Source organism: Chaetodon auriga, chromosome 21 (genome assembly GCF_051107435.1).
Source record: "Chaetodon auriga isolate fChaAug3 chromosome 21, fChaAug3.hap1, whole genome shotgun sequence".
Lineage (NCBI taxonomy): Eukaryota > Metazoa > Chordata > Actinopteri > Chaetodontiformes > Chaetodontidae > Chaetodon > Chaetodon auriga.
The window spans coordinates 2,619,237-2,643,956 of NC_135094.1; the positions used below are offsets into that span (position 1 = coordinate 2,619,237).

General features: G+C 43.3%; 1 protein-coding gene across 2 annotated transcripts in view; it reads right to left on the minus strand.

The window, feature by feature from the left end:
* The window catches only part of LOC143340158 (cadherin-20-like), a 73,272-nt gene extending 50,477 nt beyond the window's left edge, over positions 1-22,795 (minus strand). For both annotated transcript variants that reach the window (XM_076761803.1, XM_076761802.1), the window contains exon 1: positions 22,317-22,795. The gene's annotated coding sequence lies outside the window, so the exon portion shown is untranslated. The remainder of the gene's footprint in view (positions 1-22,316) is intronic.
* Positions 22,796-24,720: the final 1,925 nt, after the last annotated feature.

A 24,720-nucleotide genomic window follows, 5' to 3' on the forward strand; every position in this document is an offset into this window, starting at 1 on the left:
GTCTGGATAAGCCAAACCATGGATGACACAAGGACATCAGAGCTGTACACATATTTTGTACATTTGCTTTCTTGCTGAGTTAGAAGATCGATACCACTCTCACATCTGCCCTTTAAATATTAAGCTGCAGCCAGAAAGCTGCTTAGCATAAGGCTGAAAACAGCTCCCACAAAACCACAACCACAACTGTTTTTACACTTTTTTGTTTGGTTTAAACAAACAGGAAGCTTTAGAGAAACTGTTCCGTCCCCCTTGGACAGGGACACACTGTTTCCCTCTATTTCCTATGTTCCCTGTGTTTTTATGCTGAGCTAAGCTAACTGCCGCCTGGAAGTAGCTTCATATTTACTGTCTAGATTCCACGGTCCTATTGATCTTGTCATCTGCTCCTTAAAATGTCAGTGTAGAAAACCAAAGAACATCATTTTGTGCAAGTATCTACAGGTAAAGAAATACTTTTTGTGTAAATAAATTACATAATCTTGGAAGGTCAGCAAGGCAAGCTAGTTTATCCTCCAGCCTTCGGGCTAAATTATCTTTAAATTCCACCCAGTGTGGGTCTTTACCATCCTCCCTGAGGCTTGGCCTTGGAAAACTGACACCACATGCACAGCTTCACCAGCATCGCCAATTAGCTTCAATGGAAAGAAGCTACAGCCTGTTCGAAAGGTCACCGTTACTCCTGTCACATGATAATTTGCATAATGATGCCATATCATAATTATTTACATAAGATTAAAAAAAAAAAAAACGTAACTTTATCTAAATTATGCTAAACATGACGAAGGTGAAATTACTTAGTCCAGTCAAGTGATTTAAAAACAAAAACAGAGATGGAGTCCAGTGGACAAAAAGAGGGATCAGCGATTGGCTGCCGCATTTCTTTCACGCTGCTGATTGGTCGACTGAGTTCAGGTCTGCCCAGAATGTTGCTGGATTAACTGCTAGACTATTTTTTGAAGTCTATGAATCCGTTGTTAGATTCATCGAAACTGAAAGTAACTGATTCTCATGGAGAATGAATGTCAGCTAGAGACTAGCGCCCCCTTATGGCCATCAGAGCCGTTTGCTGATAGATGAACAGCTGTTTATGTACAGTAGATGGTATGTGATCGATTATAATTCCAGAACTAAAACCAGAATCATAAATTTTAACTGGACTTGATCCGATAGAGGATTATGAAGAAAAACGTGAAGTGCTGCCACCTAGTGTTAGAGGCGCAGAGTTTAGTGGCCAATGTAATGTTCAGAGCTCCATCAGGAACAGGTCTGTGCAGCACCGCATCAACAAAGAGTCAGGAGAGGCATCTTCACATGCGAGAAAACGTTTCACACAATCACTTGCAAAAAAATACCCCCCAAAAATATGTAAAGCTGTCAAACTAGCCAAACACCTGAACACAAGTGAACCTGAAGTACGGAAACAGTGCAGCTGTAGTGTTATCGGCCTCTTCACATCCTCCACTGCGGTCCAGCCATGATTACATCTCCCCTCCTCCCCCAGCCCTCCGTCCACATCCCTCTCCACTCACCCATATAATAACTGCATTCTGCATGTTGAAAGGAACAGACACGATCTCCCATCCAGAAACTTGCCTCTGTGTTTCACTGAGCTCTGAATTAGACATGAGCACGCTGCTTCTCTCTCCGGTCGCGATCCTTCACCCGAACCCCAGAGCCTGTCTCCCAGCCGGCGTCGAGTACTTCTCATCCCTCATTACGTGTAATTCCACATGCCGTGTGCTGCCGGCGACGGGGCCCATATGCAGCTGTGGCTCTAGGATGCACTCTAATGTTGACCTGCACCCCTTCTCGTCAGGTGTTTCAGATCCCTGAGAGGCCTGTTGTGCCCCTCTGATGCTGGTTCTAATCTACCTGGTAATTTGAGGCTTAGTCTGGTGCAGAGGAGCTGAATCTTCCATCTCCTGCCTCCTGTCGTGTCTCATGTTAGCCTCTGTAAGTTGAGAGGGGAGGCTGGTGGGAAGGTGGGGCGAGAGAATATTGGGTCTCAATCCCTTCTCAGCACGTCTGAAATGGAGTAAAGCTGAAGGGGGAGCAGGTGGATCAAAGAAAGCTCAGGACCAGAATGCCGCCATAAGTTCTCCGATCCTTCTCCGCGTTGTTTTACAACCAGCAGACGTGACTTGTCTGTGATTTAAGATGGACATTGCTCGATTGATGATGCCACCTGTGTCATGCTGCTCAGAAAATAATGATGACAAGGTCCCATCCCACTTCACCGACCTGCTTCACCCGAGGCCACAGAGCCCCCTCCGTTCAATAATAATATTAAAAGAATAATACAAATACTTGTATTTATATAATTGAAATAAAATAAATCTTATTCAGTGGTACTGCATTTTGAATATTTAACTAAATTATTATAGAATAAGCAAAATACAAATGAATAAAACAAAACTAGATAGAAACAACATAAACATTTCTGCTTTTTGACTGCTGTATACTCTCCGTATGGACGACCTCCCCCTGGAAAACCTCCCTCAGCCTTCAGTGTTTGAGTGGATCCTTCCATCCTTGGTCCATCCTTGTATTCCCTCATCCCTCACAGTCGATCTGCAGACTTTCCACCCCAGACTTTGTCTCACCACTGCTGGTGTGAGGCCCAGGATTTGAGTGAAATTAGCATAATTTAGAGTGAGTGTTCCCCAGTCTGCAGCCTTACCCACAGACTTCCCCGATATTTTGCTTCCCTGTGCACTCGAGCTAACCCGCCCTCTCGCCCCGACACGCTCCGAACCAACATTTGCATGCACACACACAAAGCACGTTTCCAAGGCTTGTTTTTCTTGTTGTGCTCCGCAGAGGAAAGAGATGAAGAGGAGGCAGAGCAGATGTCAGGATTGATAGCGAGCTTATCTAAACATCATTGATTTTCACACGTTCTTACCGCGGCCAGAACGGCCTGGTTTCCTCCTCCGATGCCAAAGCGCTTTACAGGATGGCCAGGAAACATGTCAGAGTGGGTAAAACTGATCAGAAGACACAAAAAGCTGTCCACCCACACCATTCCCGCTCCCTTCAACACGTTTTTGAAGGCCGCTAACAAGAGATGGGTACCTTTAACACGGACGTGGGACTCATTCCTGTATTTGTACATGTGAAAAAGAAAAAGTAAAGATGTGGACGCAGAGCAGAGGAAAAATAATTGGCCACACTGTCCGTCTAAGCCCTGCATCGACTACGCTCCTGCTTCTGTTAGTGTTTGACCTATCTGCCCATTTAAGAAGCTCTATCTAGGTGCATGTACACCTACTGAAGCATGAAAGCCCTCTGAGGCAGCGTGTTGGACAGACGGAATAGAGAGAGGTGCGAAGGGGGCATACGAGTCGGACAACAGGAGGAGACCTGGACAAAAAAAATAGCCATCTCAACAAACAGTTCAATGGAGCAGCGAGTGAAATATTCAGCTGGTAGGATGAGATAATATCATTGTTTTCTTGTTTGAGGAGAATCAAATGATGCTGTCTTGACACCGCAGTGAAGATAATGTCACCTGTTTCAACAAAACAACTGTCACTGCCTTTTAAACCACCGACAGATTGTTTTACTCATTTTAAAGTAATTCGGTCGTTGCTGACGGATTTCACCAAATCACCCTCAAACTGAGCAACAGGTACTCTTCCAGGTGCTGAGATTTGTGACTCCCCGCCAGACGACTCGTATTCTCAGGTGTTCGGCAGTGGAAGCAGGCGCAACGTGCTGCAACAGATGTCACAAAGATTTTATTTGTCAGCCAAAAAACTAATAAGGCTGATGCTTGCTCTCAGTCGTCTGCAGCATCACAGGTAATTAATCTAAATCTGTTGCATCTCTGCTCTAATTATAGATTAACTCTGTTAATCTGTGGAGTTGTTGAAATTTCTTTAGTCACTGATTGAGGGGAAAAAAGTTATGAGGCTCATCGTCTCCTGTTTTTATAGGAATTTACCCAAATGTTTCAATGAAATATTGGTTGAAACCATAAGTTGTGTTTCTTGCAGCAAGAACACACTGACCACCATAAATCAGAGTAATCAAATCCTGTTTCTACAAAGACATCTTAGAAAAGCTTCCTTTGATAGAAGGTGAAGAGAAAAAGGGGGACCTTTTTAAAGCCAGACGAGAACGTGAATGATTCCAAATAAACCCAGATTATGTTTGAAGACAACGTTGGACCGTACCTACAGTATGATTTAGGTTAGGGGAAGTTAAGATCGTGGCTTGAATGCGGTGTGGTTTTGGTTTGGTGACTGAATCTTGTGCTGTCCTGGATGTTCCCTGACTTTCACTCTGGCTGGTTTTGTGTTGACGTCAGCAAACAAAGGCAATATAAAGCTTTTTGAGTCAGAAAAGATGTTCTGATCTGCATTTGTGTCCAGTTACACAACATCACAGGTTGAGGTCAGGCAAAGATCATACCTATGATTAATAATGAAAAGACATTAATTGAACGCCTTCTCTGTGCTGCGTCCACCTCTGTGACCTCCACACCTTTGCTTTCTGCCTCTACATGCAGTGAAGTGCAGAAACTACCTCTTGTGGTAGCACTGAATGTAAATGTTGAGGTGCGGAGTCAGAAATATACCTACAGAACAAAACAACAGCATTAGTCATTCTTTCAAATGCTGAACATTTAAAAGGGTGCTGGAATTTTTCAAACAGGCTTTAGTAAAGGTGAAAACAGTGTGACTAATGCTGCAGCTAATCATTATTTTCATTATTGATTAATCTGCTGATTATTTTTGCAATTAATTGGTTAACGGTTTATCACAGTTTCCCAAAGCACAAAGTGATGACTTCACATTGCCTCTTTTCTCTAACCAACAGTCCAAAACCCAAAGACTTTTCATTGACTGACATAAATGACACAGAACTTTTTTTTCAGAAAAAGGTCCAAACTGAGCGTTAATGTTACTGATGTTACCTGTAGGGAGGAGGTTACTGTGAACGGAAGCTTCAAAGCCTCCAGCAGTCGATGGTGTTTTCTTTCAACCATGACAAACTTCTTAAACTTATTTATTTGTTTGTTTTAACCCAAACCACGATCTTGTCCTGATTTGGATGGTGGACTAGGATATGACGCTGACAGAAAAGTTTTTGACTAGTTCTTATCAGATTGGTTTTACTTAAATAAAACCCAAACATAATGAGGCCTCAGATCATTTAAAGCCCCCTGAAGAAGGTTCTCCATGCTCAGATGGGTGTTTTTATGAAGCGAGGAGTTTTCTGGACTAACGGCCCCGAGCACTAAGCCATCATCTGATTTGGCTTTGTTTGGACGGAAGTCTAATGGACTCCCCGTGTGTCAGGCTCCTCGCTGCAAACCCAATAACTCCCCTTCTGGAGGTCTGGCTACAGCTCTGCCTCCTCACCCGTCAGGATATTTATCATTCCTCTGCTCCGAGGACGAATGCAGCAGCCGTTAAGACGAGTGCTCATAGCGAAATGTCAAGGATTGTCGCTGCCGCCTGTTGTGTTTACTTCCTCCTCCCTTCCTTCTGTTTCAGACTGTTCGGCCGTGTTGCCTCCAGGCGAGTTGGCTTCTCACATGCCCCCCGTGACACGTCCCATCTTTAAAGTGCAGCTTTGACGGCACATTTGTTCAACATGACAATAAGGATTGCCCACCCCCGGGCATGCTAAAAGATGCCTGTACGCACATCCTGCTGTGCAGGCGCAGCAGTGTTTGTACACATTTGTTTGTGTTTGTGCCTGCGTATATGATTTTATGACTGTATAGCTTAAGGTTTCTCTTTGCTGAGCTGTTGTTTATCCTGCTCATTCAAGGGTTTTCTTCAGAAGGAAGAGCATGTTACCTTATTTGATTTCCTCCAAGATCTTGAATGGGATGAGAAAAACCTTTTATAGCTTATTCTCTGAGGTGCAGTAGGTAAACTCAGTGCTCACCTGCCAACGCGAGAGCCAGGGCCCTATTCTTTAAAGAAATCTTACGTTCCTGATACAGGCCTTGCAGCACTGGGTTGACATGCTTCCCAGTATTTCCTGCTTATTATGGACTTGAAGCAAGATTCACCAACATTTGTCCTTCCTAAATGCACCCTGGGCTCCATCCATTAGTGGTTATCACCCCAATCACACCAGGAAAAGGGAGGCAATCTTCTGAGCAGCACGGAGGGTAGGGGGGTTGGGAGGGTACGTTAAGGAAGAGTGCAGGGGTTGGCTTGGGGGGATGAGTTCCCCCCTCGCAGGGTTAAGAAAGGCAAGACATGCTCCACAGAGAAAATCACTTGGCCTCATTGTGCAGACTAAATCAGAAACCACCGCTGCCTCATCCATCTCTCTCAGCTGGCACTATATGTGGTGATACTCCAGAGCGCGATTGTGCATGCCTTCGTGTCTGTTTTTAGTGCGATTACTTTTCTTCCAGTTCTCCACAGCTTGTTTAATTCCTGCGGTTTACGCTGGTGGTCAGAGGAAAATTAACAAGTAACTCCAAATTGACAGTCAGCATCTTGTTGTTTCAATTTGACAATATTTGCTGGTGGATAGAACTCTTATTAACGCCGGAGTCGGGGACAGTGGAATTACTTCTCATTCCCACCAATCACGTCGTTCTCAATAATTCTGTTTGCAGCCTCACTCCGGCACTGTTTCTGCTCTGGCAGATCAATGATGTCTCTTTTGAAATATGCTCCTGGCAGGAAAGTGAATATTTAGCTTGTTGGTCAGTTTTATCTTTTTAATGCAAGCTTGTTTAAATTGAACTTTTTATTACCAAAACTAAAAAATGAGTCACATTGTGACTAAGCTGGCAACAGAGCTGAGGTTACATGTAACATACACAACATCATGCATCTAACTAACCAAGCTGCTGATACAGGTCTGCATTGACACCCCTTACTGTTCATGATCTTGTGATTTGACAACCGAAACCCAAATTCTTAAACTTCTGTCCACCACTTTGGTCCATACTGAGCCATCTCAACAACTTTTAGATGGATTTGAACAGACATTTTATACCGATGGTACACATGGTGCCAACAGGATGAATCCTAAAGATTTTCCTGATCCCCTGACAGCTCTCCCTGGGTAACACTTTAAGAATGCTTCAAGTTGCTGATGAGGTTCTGCATCATAACCTTTTAGCTGTGCTGACATTTGAAGTATTTTGATTTTCATTGTTGACACCTTCACATTCTGTAGATGGACACACCGGTCGCTGCGTGTGTGACACCTGCTGCCTTTTCAGTGTTCTCCAACCTTTCAGCCACCTTGCCACCAGCAGTTAATTTCCCTTAATCTGCAGGCAGGTCAGGGCAGAGCAGGGCAACAAAGTTCCAGGATACAGATATGGCTGATTGCTCGACGGACCCTCATTTCCTTTTAGTGGTGGTGGAGAGGAGTCAATTATAAACTTAAATAGCCAAACTTTAAAAAGTTACCACCACTTACGTTGATTGCATGAGCTTTCCTTTGTTTTTAGAAGAGTTTCCTGGGGTATTATAATTGGCTCTGTAATATGCGGAGCCTTTTATCCTGCTCATAAAAGCCAGTCACATTAATCAAGTTGTATTGGTGTTGGTGAGCTATATGAGATGATTGGTACAATAAGTGGTGCGTGTCTTTCAGAGATGCAAGACTCAGAACGTGTCATCCGAACCAAGTTCCCAACCATTAAATGTTATGACACTGTGCCTCCATTAAAAACCTGGATATTACTCATTCCTCGCCTTGGAGGAAGGAAAAAAAGACATGTGCCAAACTGTTCTGTGAAGTTCATTCCTCGGTGTCAGTCTCACATCTCTGGTAATTGTTAAGCAGGTCATACATGGAGGAAGGAGAAAAAATAGCTTCCTCCAAAACATGGCAGATTTAATTTGTTAGCGTGGATGAAAATTGGCCAGTGAAGAAAACAAACGACGGTTACATTGGCCGATGGTACCAATTCGTCAGGGGAAGATTGAGGAGCCAGTCTAGAGATAGCTCACGTCTCCATAAATCATGTTGACAATTGACTTGAACTGCAAGAGGAGGAGGTCTCTCATAAAGCGAGCCTGAACAGACACTGATATAGGACGTGTCTCTCCCTCTGCCCAGAAATAGAACGACAGCTTGATGCATTGAGGATGGCCCCGTGATGGCTGACTGAATCACTGCCTGCTCGCTCATTCAAAGTGGTAATCTGTGAGTTGTTTTTATTTCACTTTGCCGCCATCTACGGTGGTACGTTGCCATCGCTTTTGTGTTTCTGCAGCGCTCTCTCCAACAATCACTTATCAAACTCTTACTAACTATCTTTACGATTACATCCAGGGATGAGTTACAGTATACCAACGGTCCTGCTGCTTGATAGATGCAGAGATGGTAGAAAGACGAGGCAACAATCAATGCTTCCTGATCGAGGTCAGCCCCACCGTCTGCCTCAAACTGGATGGACTTTTGAGAATCTTATTTAATGGGTTGAAATTCAGTCTCTGTCCTCTCTGCATCAAGATCAATTTGTGCAAACACACTCAAACACAACACATCTTCATCGCTGGCACTTAAGTCCCGATGTGAGCCTTTACAGCCTAAAATCAGATTTTTTTAAAGAGCTAACATAGTCTGGAGGACTGCACTGGAGTTTGACTATGTCACTTTGGACAAAAGCAGTAATTTGATAAAATGATCCAATTTGTCTGAATTCAGCAACAAAGACATTGGACAGACTGTGTGCAGTCACAGTGCGGTACATACTGGAAGTAAATGCATGTGTGCTAATCCTTAATCCATAACCCAACATTGTCTTCTGTTAGTATTGTTGTCACTTTGATAAAGGAAGCATTATGTGTATGTACCAAGGATTAGTACAACAGTTAACATGACAGCCGAGCAGAGGGGTTAACACTTCAGCACTGGGTGAAAAAACCTCAAATTTCAATGAGACTGATGTAATGATGCAGCGGCGGTGCCAACAAGGGTAGGATCAGATTACTTTTAGTACTGAATACTAACTACATGGCAATTTTTCTAATCAGGAATCAAGAGCAGTCATTTCAAATATTACCACAAATTTGAGTTCCACAAATATTCTTTTTACCCTTTCAGCTCAATCTCAAAACATTTATCCTATCAAAAATGTAATCAAGTAATGGTTGACCGTGTAACTGTAATCTAATTCAATGTTTTCAGATGTAATCTGGCTTGATTATAGTTATTTTATGTAATCTGAGTACAGAATCCCACAGACATGTAATCTGTTACCCAACCCTGGGACCAACACAGGCTTTAGGTGCTAGTTGAGCCTGGTTGTAACAGCCAATCAAATACATGCAAACCCACATTTCAGGTTGGTAACTTCGTAACACAAATGTTGTAATCGTGAAGACGTAGGATAAAATGGTTGTTGCCATGATAACTTGAGTTTTAAAGTCCTTCCTCGTGTATTATAAACCACTGTTCAGTGTTTTGGTCTTTAAGAAGCCTTCAGACTCGTGGAGGTATTATTCAAACCGACCTTCCTTGATATTATTTCATCTTCTAACCAGCACCAGCACCAACCCCAGCATTTTTCAAAACGCAGCCTTGTTTGTTATAAGGACGGGCCGACCTTTAAACTGGACTTCAGACTCAAATAAAGGAGCTCAAAGTGAAACCAGTCTAAAGTTTTGCTCTAAGGCTTCGCCTGCAAAGTAATGAAGATCCACTCAGCACACCCCGAAGCCCTGGAAATGCTTAATATGCCTGCTGAGCTTTGCCAGATGACAATAAGTAAAGCTAAATCTGTTGTTCTGGCTATCAGCAGCGTCTTCCTCCTCTATCAGGGCCGATCTCTTCCTCATCTCGCTGCCTCTTGTCTTGTATGCAGCCTCTGTGCTCTCCTTGTTGTAATGCAGCAACAGGAGCAAACTACACAAATAAGATTTAAATGGGTATAATATATCAGAATTATTTATATTACCGTATATGTAATGTGAGTCTCGGCCTGTTGATGAGATCAGTAAATGTGGTGTGATGACTGGAATTAGAACCTGAGTATCCAGCGTTACTCTATTACAGGATACAGTAATGTAATTACAGTAGAGAACTTGCTTTCTCATGCATTACTTGCTTCATAATTGACTATGGATGTGCTGAAAATGCCGTATCACTGCTGCTGCTCACTCTGTTTTCCTCTAAAGGTGTATTACGACGGTGACACCCAGTCGAGTGTGTTATTTTCTCGCTCACTCTCTGTCAGTGGCTCGGAGCGCTGTGTTTATGCGGGTTTCACCAGATGTTGATTCAACCATTGAACAGATGACAGACTTAGCCAGCAGCTGAGGAGACAAATCCACAGTCCAACACGCAGCAGTCTTCCACCTTGCCTTTTCTCTGCCTGCTTTGTTTACATACATCTGTCTTTCTCTTCCTTACTCACACCATATCAATGTCCTGCCATTTTTTTCTGCTTGGCACCACGTCTGCAAGCACACACTCTCTTCCTTTTGTGTCTGAACACTAACCGTGATTTTCTTCCAAGACAACACGGAGCTGTAAAGTTCAAAATTATGATTTCAAAACCGTCGTACACAAAAGAGTACAGTGAATGCTGTTAAGCGTTGCACTTTCTGCAGCTGTGTAATCGCAGGAGCAGGGAATAAACTGAGCTGTAGTCTTTTCCTCAAGAGAAGTCGTTTACTTCAGTCGCTCTAATAAACATTCAGCCATAAAAACAAACCCGCCAACGCCAAATGTGTAAAGCTGTCGGTGTTGAAATGACAGATTAGAGTGTCCACCAAGCAAATAAAACATGACTGAAGGTTTGAACGGCTTTTGCAAATCAGGGTTCTCTCCTGATTATGTGCGCTTCAAATTCCCATTACAAAACAAACAAACCAAAGAAGAGGGAAATTATTGTTATTATTTTTGCAGGTTTTGGTTGTTTTGCTCACCAGAGGACGAACGGGAGGGAATTCGTGTTCTGGTGAAGTGAGTTTCAGAATCTTAAACCGCTAACCCGCCCAGTCAGGTCCTCGCCTGCAGCCGTTTCACCGACTATATCTAAACTTTGAAACAATGCGTTGTCAAATACAGACAAAGTCCATCCTAACACACACGCACATCTCTTGTTTGCTGGTGTGTTTCTTTTATTCATGCATGTGTCTGTCTCGATGATGGTTCACAACCGTAGAAGCGTCTAGCAAGACAACATTTTCAGCCTTCTGAAGCATCATACAGAGAAAAATCCATTGTACGACAGACCAATTTCTCTAACAACAGCGGGTTCAGCAGACCATAATGCCACACAGCTACAGGACATGGCCGCACTACATGACTCCCATTTTTCTTGGCTGCTGCTCACATGTAACCCACAGCTGCATACAGCATGTTGTCTGGCACTTTTCAAAAACAGATTCTGGGAAATGTCAGAAATGACAAACTGAAGTTGACATACACAAAGCCAAGAAGAGAGGAAGCGAGTTTCCCTCGAAAAACCTCAACGTCACACCTCGAACTTCTCAAATCCATATCTGACAGAGAAAATGTGTAATTTCCCTTTAAGTGGTCATCGGATGCAAGTCAAAATGATTGACATTCCCATCACATGTTCAGTGTGTGAAACAAGTTAATTTCGCTCTTGTTCACTTTGCTCATTCGCCTTGAAATAAATCAAGAGAGGGAACTGAGGCGCATTCATTATGAATGCATTCCTATTCTTGCATGTGCTCTGTGCAGCCTCGCGTCTCCTTGTTCTTAATTCGTGTCTGGCTCTTCAAATATTTAAAGGTAGGACTTAAGAATTGAAGTGACTGCAAACATGGATCCCAGGGCCCACTTGACAAGGCTGGGTAGGTTGTTGTACAAGACAGGCACTTACTCAAACATATGGCCACAAGAGCTCTCCACCGAAGTTAAGAAAGGAAGGCAAACTATTGTGCTCTGTCCCTGACTGACTCTGTTACCCAGCGATCATATATTCATGCGTTCGTTGGGAGCCCTACTGTTGAATATGAAATTTGAATCAGTAAACACTGATTTGGTAACTTGTGAGTAAAAAGAAAAAAAAAAAAAGTCCAGAGGTCACTCACCAAACAAATAGCTCGGTTTCTTGTTATCATGTAAAAAGTTTCAAATTTTAACAAGATATTTTGCTTATTGTTTCTCATTTAACACAAAAAACTTTGTCTTGTTACAGGCAAACACACAAAAAAGCTCAGGTTAACCTGCTCAGCAGCAAACAGCAGGCAGACACAGGTGGAGGCCAGCTGGTGGAGCACTGAGCAGCTAAAGAGTCAGATGTTTGCCTCAGGAAGTGGTGGAGACCGAACCAGAGCTAACATGAGCTAAAAAGAAGATGAATATGGGCACTTAAATTCATCAGGTGGGCAGAAAGATGATGCTAAATGACTAATAATTATCCCTCTGGATGGGTATATAATAGGGAACTGCTTGCTAACACATCTGCCATATCAGCTATTCACGCTTCCTCCAAGTGGCCAAAAAAAGCTTAATAGTGCGTAAAACGCCATGACGAGATAAAAGGCTGAAGGTTCATCGTGGGGCCGCAAACAACAGTCCAAGTGAATGCAAATGTTGCTCCGTGTCTGGTCCAGTGTGAATGCGTGACTGTTAGCTAGCATGTGAATGAATTCAGTCCAGTTTTAAAATGAGCGTCTAGACATCCTTCATCCTGTGAACGATCAAACCATGCTGAGAGGTTCTGCTTCACTTTTGCCATGGGTTTGATTTCATGGCCTCCACGCGAGACACTTAAATGTCCTCGGGAGACGTGCGAAACGCTGAATACGGTACGAAGAGCAGCTGATCCTCCCATCTAATCGGGAATTCCTGTAGACAGCCGATACTGACCGCCTGCTGTGGTTATTTCCTCACGTCTCTCCTCCTCCTTTACATCTTTCATTCTGTCTCATCTACTGCTGTACTCTCCTCGGCTGAAAGAGAGGACACAGGTAATGTGATTTCAAAGGGAAGGGAGGGTGCTGAAGTGTGTTTTCAGGGGGGTTATGACTGCAGTTGAGGGGTAGATCTCTTTTGAACTGAGGCAGAGTGAGATCAAACGGCTCATGTGTGTTTGTGTGTTGGGGAGTGGGGGGGGGGTGGGGGGGGGGGTGGCAGGTGCCCCGCCCCACCACTCCCACCCATCACTGCAACAAGGCATCAGTGATGTCGGTATCATCAAACAGCGCACATGAACACAAGGGACTTTGGCTTAGCGGAAGCAAATACAGTAAATAGGTTCTGACTGGAGCTCTTTCACCGGGGCTCAGCATCATGCATCATTCAGCTGCAACAAAATAAAAGTCATTTCATCTTGAATCCTGTTTCAAATTTTATTTTTCTCAAATTCAAGTGGAAAATCCAGCTTGGGCAGCAGAAATATGAGTATTTGAAGAAAATTAGGATTGAATTCGTCGTGCATTAATGGGTTAAGCTTAGTATTTATCTTCCTGATAACAAATCTGGTGTAGTTTATGTTGTTAATCACCTCTAAGAACATGCAGATGAACACAGACTTCAGTGATAGTCTAACAAGGACCTAATTACATTTCAATTACACTTGAAAAGGCTACAGTATGCACAGGGCTAACTAATCAGCAAGATATTATATTCATCATCTGGTTTACCTTTTTAAAGCACTAAAACATTGTCATTTGTCCCATTTCTTATTCAAATATGAATGAAATGAGTTTAATTAACTCAAAACACTGTGAATGAGCCTATCGTGTGCCTGACTGTGGTTTCATTTAACTTTTACCCTCGTGTGTTGGCACTAAAAAGAAAAAAAAAAACCCTTCAGAAAACCACACTGATCATCAGACCATCAGTCACGCTAAGTTTTAAACGTTCATCGATGCAAACTGCTTTCAGTAAGAATCACAACGTCCAGTGCTGCATAATTAAATGACCAAAGAAAGGACAGCCAGACATCTTTGTCTTCTCCTTAAGCCTGCATGAACTGCTTTTTGTGGCCAGTAGGGGGCAGTGCAGCAAGCCGTAAACACAACAATGCACAAACAGTTGCACATTTATTTGAGAGCAGCTATAAAGCTCTTAGGATTGCAGAGTCTGATGATAATAGCCTGTGGGTTCATCACATCACGCATAGTCATTTTATTCATTATTAATAAAGAAATATTGATTATAGCCGCTGTAAAAGATCAAAGGCCATTAATCATATGGATGAATTCAGAAATATTTTCCCTGAAGGAGGTTGTGATCAGGTGCTATTTGCAACACATCTTCATATCCAATAACAACGACTGAATAGGTTAATTGCCAGTGACTCCCTAACAACATACATGACCATGCTCAAACTGTGACCATTGGAGAGAAACCGGACCTTCATCATCACGTGGTTAACGCTATGACACGGCTGCACTTTGCTTATGTTTGGGCACTAAAAATCCTTGGTCGGGTTAAGGAAGAGATCACAGTTTGAGTCAAAGTAAGTATGTTACTGTTACGTATGTGACGTAACTTAAGTACGCTTGGAACTTTACACTAAAAACCATAAATATAGGTGGTAATAACCTGCTTCTACGGCCGTCTTCTTGTGAGGATGGGCTGATTATTTGATAGTGGTGCAGTAGAGTTTGGCAGGAGTGCATGAGTCAAAACTATTTTATTTCTAGTACTGAAATACAAAAAGTGTAGCCAAAGATTTATTTTTTCCACCTCAAACAACTAACGATTCTTGCCTGTCTCAGCAAACAGCAGGGAGGAAACAGATGTGAGACTTTTCTTATCTGACTTTGTCTTCTTTGTCTACATGACTCTCGCTCTATCGATCGGATGCTTCAGGATATGGAAGAAAAATGATGTTTGAGGGAAGCTCAGATAAAAGCTTTCCAGCCAATCAGAGAGCAAACTGTATCTTACAATGCAATATGTCTTCAAAACTTGAGTCACATCTCCTCCAAGACAGGGGGGGGAAAAAAAAAGGAGGAAACTTCACTAAACTTCTATCAGATGACTGTCATGGCGTGACGCTCTCACTTCCCTCACAGCTGCAGAGGATGCGGGTGATAACTGCAGTATGGGGCCCCTGTGAAATGTGTACGGTATGCAGGTATATGTGTGTTTGTGTGTATAAGCAGAGCCGGCGCTCGGCACTTGATCTCGTGCTTCTCTTTCATCCCAGCATCAGTGGCAGGCTGCCACAGGCCCGTTTCATTTAACACACTACACCTGTTGGGCTGAATGTGATACCTGAAGATAATGGATTGCAGTTCAAGGAGGGGAACGCGGACAGGAAACTTTTTCCAGAGGTCATATTTCACGAGCAATCTGTGCTGACGCGAAAACACCCCCACCTTCATCCCCACACAAAGAGAGACACACACACACGAACGCATGTGCTGAAACACGGAGCTCTGTTAGCAGGTTTCACATCAAGCCTGAATGTGAAAAGTGAGAAGAAACCGGCTGCTGTTAATGAACAATGCAGAAAATACATATTACACCTTTTTTTTTTTTTTTTTTTTTCAAATGGAAAGTCCGGCAGCGAGCCAACGAAGAACTGATTGCTTTTTTGTTAAGAGCGCCACAAAGAGGCCATTTTTTTTTTTTTTGCAAACTACATTTTCACACATCACTGATGATTGCCTGCAGCAAAATTCTTTTTATCCTGAATTCCTTGGATCAATAGAAGCACAGGCCATGGCCATTTCCACATTTACCACCAAAACCTTTTTACCACTTCTGCCACTCTTTACCAAATTTGATGCTTTTAACGTCTTTAAATTCCTCCTATGTACAGTAAAATATTTAGAGCTGCCACAGCTTTTGATTAAACCAACTTCTGTGTGAGCCACCCTGTGAAATATTCATGGAAAATCTCTTACAAGTGACTACATTGTGCTCATAAGGGAGTCGTTGTGTGTCGGTTTTGGTAGGTTTCCCACAGGTCTGTTTCGGATCAGGTTCAAAACTTTGGACCCATGAAGACCTCTAGTGTGGGCTTGACAGTGATTTCTCGTAATTCAGTTTTTCTTTGCAACAACTCAAGTATTTGACTGGAATACCTTCGATAAACACACAACATAGAGGAGTACATGCTACAGAGGCAGATGCTGTCCTGAATAACATTATTTAACATTACAGATTATGTTACTGCCAGGCTTGGTCCAGAGAGAGGAGAGAGTAGCCTGATGCTGTGTGCTGCACAGTTCAGAAACCTAATGGATCTCTGGGTCAGATTTATGGCAGCTCATCCCCTCCATTGCTATCGGAGAAAAAAAAGTTGACTGGAGCTCACGGACTCCAAAGACTATAACTCATTCCCCACTGTGCTCCTTTTTACTCAGCCAGGGTACATTGGTGAGTATTGGGCTCCTTTTTTTGGACCAATAAAACGTAATCACTGTCTGCCAGGACCAAGGTCAAAGTCTATTCCTTAGGCAGCGTGATGATTATTTTGGCCTTCGCTGAAGGTCGATTAGCTGTTTATTTTTCACCTATCCCTGCGAGATGGATTGTTAAAAATTAAATAGGGGATGTTTGGTTTACAGCTCGTAGCTTGCGCTTATATTTGAGGTGTTTTTCCTGATGCTCTAATCCAGAGTGATAACTGAGTAGGTAGCATGTTTGAACAGGTTGGCGTGAGCACATTTGCTGCTGGTGACATTTCAGCGGGGGGACGTCCTCCTCAGCTGCTCGGTCTTCTCTATTGGCAGAGGCAAGACAGTTTGACATCATCCTGTTTACTTTCTGTCCTCCAATCCCATCGCAGTGCACTGGAAAGACACAGTCTCTGAGGTCCAGCACTGGTCTGTGCTGTGATTTTGCAGTTCTGGTCACCTCGAAAACCTGGAAATAACTAACCATACCCCCATGAAATGAAAGTCAACCAGCTGAGCCTTTTCGTAAAGAATGGGTCACCATCTCACAGCCCAATATGCAGTCCACTTTCTACTTCTGCTGTTCATCTTGGCCAGTTGAGATTTGATCGCATTCATGCTTACCCATATGCAAACTAGGCCACCTCCTAATGATCAGCTAAAAATGCCAAAAATGCTAACCAAAGGCAGTTAAACACATTGTGGAAGTGGGCAGTCCATGTGCGTTCCACCCCGAACAAGCTAATGTTCGTAGACTAGAACCTTCTGTTTGTCTGAGTCAAGTTGGGGAGATCAGTAGGGCTCTTGTATGTGGATCCCTGATGCAGAAAAGACGGATGGACTTGAGGAATTTTAGGAAAATTAAAATAGATTTCATTTTATATTAGGCTACAATATTCAAGACAGTCATTAGCTAATGCAAGCTTGCTAGCTTACTTGTACCTGATTGCAAAACCTTTCTTTGTTCAGGCTTTTGACTGCTGCAGCCGCTGGTGTTTGTCAGTTATTTGTGCTGTCATGTACGTAGTGTGAACCTGTATCTGTGTGTCGTGTCAAGAAGCACAGCTGCAGTGACACCATTGTTTTTCACTGGACGATGACGTGTCCGGTGATTACGCGTCTAAAGACTCACAGCAAACCAGATGGCATCAAACCGCTTGTGATTTGTCATCTCGATCATTACAACGAGCTGAATGTGTACAAACAGATGATGACGATCATCGTTTGTGAACTTTGGATATGCCTCCCAAATGCTCAAGTGAATAAACACAGGCTGTCTTTTTCGTAGGAAATCACCAATTGTTCAGTGAAAATAAAGCTCTGAAGAGCGACACCGTGCAACAGTTAAGGCAGGTTTGGGATGCGCTCAGGCTGCTGAGGGAGACGGCTCATCTTCTGGATCAGCTTCATTTAGAAATTGATTTTTACATGTGGCCTTGAACGTTTGAAATTTCCCTCCCAAAACCTTGTCAGAGCAGGGGGAAAAGGACTGGGGAGAATCAATTCAAATTAATTTCAGAGATGAGGTGTTTCTGTCTATTACTTAAAGCAACTCTCATTTCCAATAGATCCATTGCCTGAGAGTCAGTCCTGGAAAAAAAGTGAAATGAAAACATGATTGCTTTCTTCTACCCAAGAGGGGCTGGAATAATTCACTGTCTGAGCTTAGAGGGAGTTGCAGGAGCCTCTTAATGAAATGAAAACCTGCATCTTCTGGTCTACGATCAAGCACAGGCATTGAGGAATTTGTTCCGACCAACACACAAATAATAGCCCATGCACATGCATGAATTACACACAGATGAATATTATTGTACTGTATACACTGAGGAGAGAGGGGATGTATTGCCTGTGTTTAAAAACGCAGAATGCCGGGGGAATGAACTTATTACTTGCTGTAGGTGTTCTTTAAGGTTGCGGAGTTGCGTTAGCTGTGCTGGTACTGACAGATTAAATTACAGTTGTATTTTTAGCTGCCTCAGTCCATTTGTCTACCATGTTCCTCTGCTTAAACGTGTCGTGCTGAACAGATGCCTTCAGAAAAGTGCTTGTTGTGACTCTTTCTGTTAAGAGATGCCAAGTGCAGACATCTTTTGTTAATATTTCTAATCCTTGCCGCAGTCTTTTCACGTCAACTTTGGACGTGACTTTAACATTTAGAAAAGATGGCGGGTTGGTTGTCAAAGTAAGCGTGCTTCCATCCGTCTATTTTTGAGCTCAATTTCCAATTTTGCATGAAGAAATCCTGAGTGGAAACACCTGACATTTGAGTTGAAATATTACTGAAAAGTTTTTGCGCTTGACTGAGATGGAAAGGTGAGCGAGTGCAAGAAAGAGCGATGGCAAAAGACTTGAAGTGACTTATGAGACACAAACTTGACATCTGTGGGGAGCAATGACAAGACTGATGTCCCTCACATTAATAAATGAAACAAACAGAAAGGCCATTTTCATCATGTTTTCCACATTCTCTTTCATTGTTTGAGGTTTGACTGGCGCTCGCTTAATTATGTCAATGACCCACCTTCTAATATTTGCCCAAACGGTGATAGAAACTGAACATTCGCATTTTCCTTTTCCAATTTTCTGGGAATTCTGTTGAAAATTGTGCAAAAATTGAGTGGAAACTTGACTAGTGAGCAGAAAAGCAGACGTAATCCTTGGTGCAGATCAAACAGGCTGCAGAAGATGAAATATTGCGTCTCAAGGTAGCACACAGAAAGATTAATGTTCCTGGCATGTGTTCAGCACCAGTTGTTTCACTTAGTTTAGAGATATACAGAAGAGTTGTAGGAAAAGTTTGTCTAATGCTGCAGATCCCAGCTGCTGGTCGGAACCTGGTCCAAATTTTGCTGCCTCGGAGGTAGAGCCGTAAACATAGAAAGCAGCCGAAGTAGGAATGTGGAAAACCTGAATTGCAGAGCAGTTAGATCTCACCTCTGTAGCAGCTGGCCAGTCGCTGCAGAAAACAGGTGTGGATGTTGGATTTGTGGCTTTTGAAAAGACCACTTTCAGACTACCCCACCAGCTTTTCTGAGAACGCATGTGCTGGAATTATCGTATGCACCCTCCACTATTTCCCATGAAGTAGAAGAAAACCAGCAAGAATTTTATGAGTAAAACAAAATACGCAGCTTTCATTGGTTTAGTTATACAACTAGATATAATTCTACTATAAAGCATCTACACACTTTCCATTGTGGACAAACTGTTTAACAAAGTGATGGGTGAGATTCTGCAGCATGAAACAAGCATGACATTCAGTAAATTGAACATAAGTATGCATTGTAGTCTTTTTTCTTCTGTGGAAATGACAGCAAGAGCCCCAAGGTCAGTCAATCCATCAACAGCGCAGACAGAGAAGCTGCAGCTGCAACAAAAGGATTCGTTCTGCTATAAAACACTATGAGGCTGTTTTGTGTACAAAAACATACATCTCATTTTTACACCCAGTGTCTGTTTCCCGACAGCTTTGCTTCTACCCTTAAACCCTGAGAGTGTTTTTCAGTCTTCAATCACCATGAAGACTACGATATTGCTCCTGGTGTCAAGTAACACTGGTTAAACAGGCTGCATAATCCCTGAATGAGCCAAAAAAAAAAAAGTGTTTGAAAGCAGCGAAAGCTAATTGGAGGTAATATGACACCAGCCTCGGCTCGTGAGTAACATGGCAGGTGTACAAGCACTACCACCCTCCAGCCGGCGCTGTCACCCTGCCAGCCCTGGCTGATTGACATGACGTTGTTTCCCAGACCACTACAATGGCGGCAGGGTCCTTGTTATTCCACGTGCTCTCAAAAGCTCCTTCTGGTAGCCCATAAAGCACCATCAGGCTCCAGGCCCTGCAGTCATTCAATTAAGAATTTACTGGGCTATTGATTTCACCACAAGCGAAGTGTCTCCCATCTTGGAAACAATGAGGAGCCTTTTACCAGCCTTTTACCTAAAGGGACGACTTGTGAAAGGACTAATGCATGATATATACAGACAGCACGTACAAATCCATGTGAACACAGCTTTTTCAGTCATTCCCTTCTCTAATGGTGCCTTTCTATTCACTGTGACCTCTTATGTTCTATACGTTAAAATGTAAGCCTGCAATGGATGTTGGAAGTCATTTTGTTCATGTTTCAAAAGAAAATATATTCTCTTTTTTAACAAAACAAAGAGATTCAAACCTCCTAAGTTTTTATTTTGTACTTTTTGCCATTTGCCACAGTGTCTTTTCTCATGCTACCACTTGGGGGCACCAAAGTTATACGTCAGCGTTTAATGATTTGGCGTTACGTTTTTTTGTCATTAGTTGCTACATTAATGATTATTTGTGATCACAGAACGCATTCAGGCTCCATTTTCTCCATATTTGTCACATGATAAAGTAAAATTTAGCCATGCTAAGCAACATTGGTTAGTTAGTGTTAGATTTAGCTAAGTAGCCTGAGTGGACAAAACAAAGATGTTAGCAAACGGCTGCTTAATCACACAGAAACAGACCAACATTGTAATTCATCTGGAGTCGTTTTCTGCCTACGTGGAGAATCCAGTGTCTCCATCTAGCTCTGATTTCATCTCCACTAGGTGTCGAGGGAAATATCTCGATCTCTAGCGAATTAATGCTCCACAGCGTTCACCAGCTAGTCGGCTGTTTAGCGCTGAGCAGGCAGCTTACTGTCGGTTTGTCAGAGCTTCTCAAACACAAACTGCTGGAAAAGAAGTTAATGGTCAAAACAGCAAAACTGCAGGCCTTAAAAAAACAAACAAGCTGAAAGATGCGAAAGCTGCAGGCTGTGGTGGTAATTCTTGGTGGGTTTGTCACTATGAGTGCCCTCTTTCAGTACAAGCGGTCATGTGATCCAGTGGTATTCTCAGAGTATTTACTATCACTTTATTGCATCTTTCTGGAGGTAGTTTTCAAAAAGAAATCTTTTTCTTCTCCATTTACAGCATTTCAGCGTGACATTAAAACTGCAAAAAGTCAACCGGATTTCATGACCCGAATCCCCACAAGGCCAGCGAAGTTGCCATCTATTAAATCTCCCGAGACCCCCAGCTGCGTACAGAGCGACCCCATGCGGCACCCCGAAACCAAGGTTTCGAAACTTTGAGTTCGCGGCCAGCCTCCAAAAGTAGCTCCCTTTGATAAGAGCATCGAGAGCGTATGTGTTCATCATTCGCTGCAGAGCGTCACAAAATACAACTGTTGATGCAGCACGAGTTGAGCTGATTACGGGGCCAACGGGGACCGTAATGAAAGCGAGAGGGGAGGAGCGGACGGGGAGCGTGAGTGGAGAAGGAGTTGAGGGAGAAAAGAGATAGAGAGCGTCAGAGAGTAAGTGCGGCCAGGGGAGAGTACATGTTGATGCTTAATGAATTCGGTCACAGCGCCGCACAATGAAATCTTTATCCATGGGGGATGAGGCAGGGGGCTTGGCAGAGCCCCGGCGTATCTCAGCAAGGGTGAAAAATAGAAATCCCACTGTCCCCTGTTGGCTCTCCCTCATGTCAGCTGCCTTGGTTACTGAGTTGGCTGCCAGCGAGCCCCCGCCACTCCAGTCCTCCATCCCTCCTCCTCCTCCTCCTCTTCCTCTTTTACTCTCAGTCTTTCTCAGTCCAACTCTCCTTCAGTGGCTCGTTCTAACTCCCCGTTTCTCCTCCCGCTCGCTCACGTTTTCCTCTTTATTCCCTGCTCTGTTGCAGATTCCCTTTTTTGCCACAAACTCTGTTCTCCCTCCTTTCAGCGCTCTGTTCTACTTTACATTGTTGTTTCATTTTCATGTGGCTCGGTTAAATAAAACAAGAGAAAACTGCTGTCAATAAATGATATTCAGGGTTTCTTAGAGATAAATACAACATGCAAAGAGGCCGCATTTAACGACTTACCTTGTAACAGGTTGTTCTGATCGTTGTGTGCGACAAATCTTTGCATGATGGGGATTTTACATTAATCCAGATGCATGTAGTCACATTCAGGAGGAGATGCAGTTTTATCAGATGCATATGAGCACAAACACATGAAATAAATCCAAGTCCTACCTTTAAAAGCTCTCAGCAGCAGATTTTCAGTGAAACTTCTCCTCCTTTGCAGCCGCTGCCATTCACTGCAGTTTTTCCTCACTTTTTTAGCCTCTCCTTGACGTTCTGCTCCTCTGTCTTTCCAGTGGAGGCTGCTCACCGGGGCTTTTTGCAGAGAAGTCCAGCTGACCCCCGTGCAGAAGACAGAGAGATGAGGGGGGAAAAAAAGAACAGAGAGCACCTCCTGATCAACTCGGCTCCTTCCTCGCCGCTCCTCCCGGCGCTCAGGGTGAGAGAAGTGTGAGACAAAGTAATCTTCAGGTGAAAAGACAGACTTCCTCCCTCCCTCCTGCTCTCCCTCCTGCTCTCCCTCCTGCTCTCTCTCTCTCTCTCTCTCTCTCTCTCTCTCTCTCTCTCTCTCTCTCTCTCTCCCTCCCTCCCTGTGTTGCCTGTGCTCGCTCTACCTGCTCAGAGCGTCGTGGACGAGCTCACGCAGTAGCTGCCTCTCCGTCTCTCCCTCTTGTGTCTGAGCGCTGTGCTGTTGCTCCATCCATACCCCTCGTTTCCCTGCCTCTCCCTCCATCCCTCCCTCCCTCCCTCCCTCCATCCCTCCACGGCTCATGAATGTTTAGACATGGCAATTGTAGCTGAAAGCCACCGAATTAACCCTCAGGACTCAAAATACACTCTTTCGCTTCACTCACTTTCCCCCAGTTTTTCTTTTGTTCTCGCTTTTGCAGTAACCCCTCTCACTGTGTATGTGACCCTTCTGAATAGTACAATCAGTTCTTTTTAGGGGGAGTGATAGTCTATTAACTCGCTGGTCCCTGCTCTCCACTGGATTTTATCAACAGACTGTCTGAAGGAGGGATAAAAGATTATGGTCTAACATCCATGATGAATGTGCAATCAGGGACGCCAGCCCGTTAGATGGCAAAGCTGCACACATGAACGCACATTATAGGAACACTGGCTCCTTAAAAAATCACGAGCAAAACAAGAAATATGTATGATGAATAAGTAAATATTTGCCACCCGACTCCCTTGGTTAATGAATGATTAATTGTCCTTAAACAAGTCTAATTGGAGTTAATTGAAGATATTGAGTCACTGGAAAACAGATAAAACTCATCCAGCGACAGTGGGCTGGTTGTGTCTCGGCGGGCTGAGGACAGTTTTCCGATGAGCTCAGCGACTGGTGTCACATGTTCGTACATCACCGCATCAAAGTCTGAGTCGAGGCCAGAGTCTACGAGTTAAAGTGAAGTATTACCTCAAGTTAACTCTGGAAAAAAAAGAGATCAGTTTGAAGTCTTTAGCAACATGTCGACGCTCTGTGATTTGGGCTTGATTACTACATGATTACTGCCAATTACTTCTTCCCTTCTGTAGACATGTAATCAACTTTATTGGCCAATTTGGGCTCTCAGTGTGCCCACACGTAATTCACAAAGGAAGAACTTCATGAACAACGCTGTTATTTGCATTGTTCTCCACAGGCTTTAGGGAAAAGAGGAGCTGTTCTCAGGAGGTAATACTAATGCTGCGTTCATGTCATATCAAAATTCTGACTTATAAACAGCATCGTCATCGACATACAAGTCCTAATGACAACCTGGAAACCAGGAGGCCAGGCGCCTGAAAACCAAACAGGGGTCCCTCACATTGATCAGAGTCAGCCGTTTAAGGTCATTAAACCCAAATTTAACAGAAGATACTTTATATTGTTAATGCACAGTATTATTTACCCACACACAGCCAATCTGCACTCTGCATACCTGTCCAATGATGTGTTCCCTTGCAGTTTGTAAATATGGTACTTTCACAGGCTGCTGCCAGCATTCTCAGCCATGATTGGTCAAGCCAATCACGCCAAGCGTTCTCACGACAAGCACAAAGCAATAACCACCATTTTCAACATCATGTTGGACAATCAGTGATGTTAACTCAGAAAACATCAGGTAAAAATCTGTGGAAAACTGCATGACAAGAATGTTCTGGGACAAGATTTAAGCAGCTACTATGAGGCTGTGGAACAAACTGCAATTCACTCATTTTAGCTCTGTTTTGGTCCCCACCAACTCTTGATAAACTCATCAGCCAGTCGCTAACCTTGTCCGTATGTCTGGGGCTGGCTGTGCAGCATATTTTTGATTTTCAGAGCTTTTATTCTGAGAACAGCTGCTGCCAAAAATGACACTATGGCCACGGTGAGAGTGAACCAAAGCAAGAGAAAACCAAAACAATGAGCCGAAAGTAGCTGCAAAGCTCTCTAAAACTGAGGGGAGCTACATTTTGTTTAGCTCCTGTAGTGGAAATGTGATACATATAAAACAATAGCTTGTCAAGCTAGTGTATGATGACTTTAAAGCACAAAGCTCTATTTCAAATTAAAGCCAAAAAATGCTCAAAAACCCAATCGAAT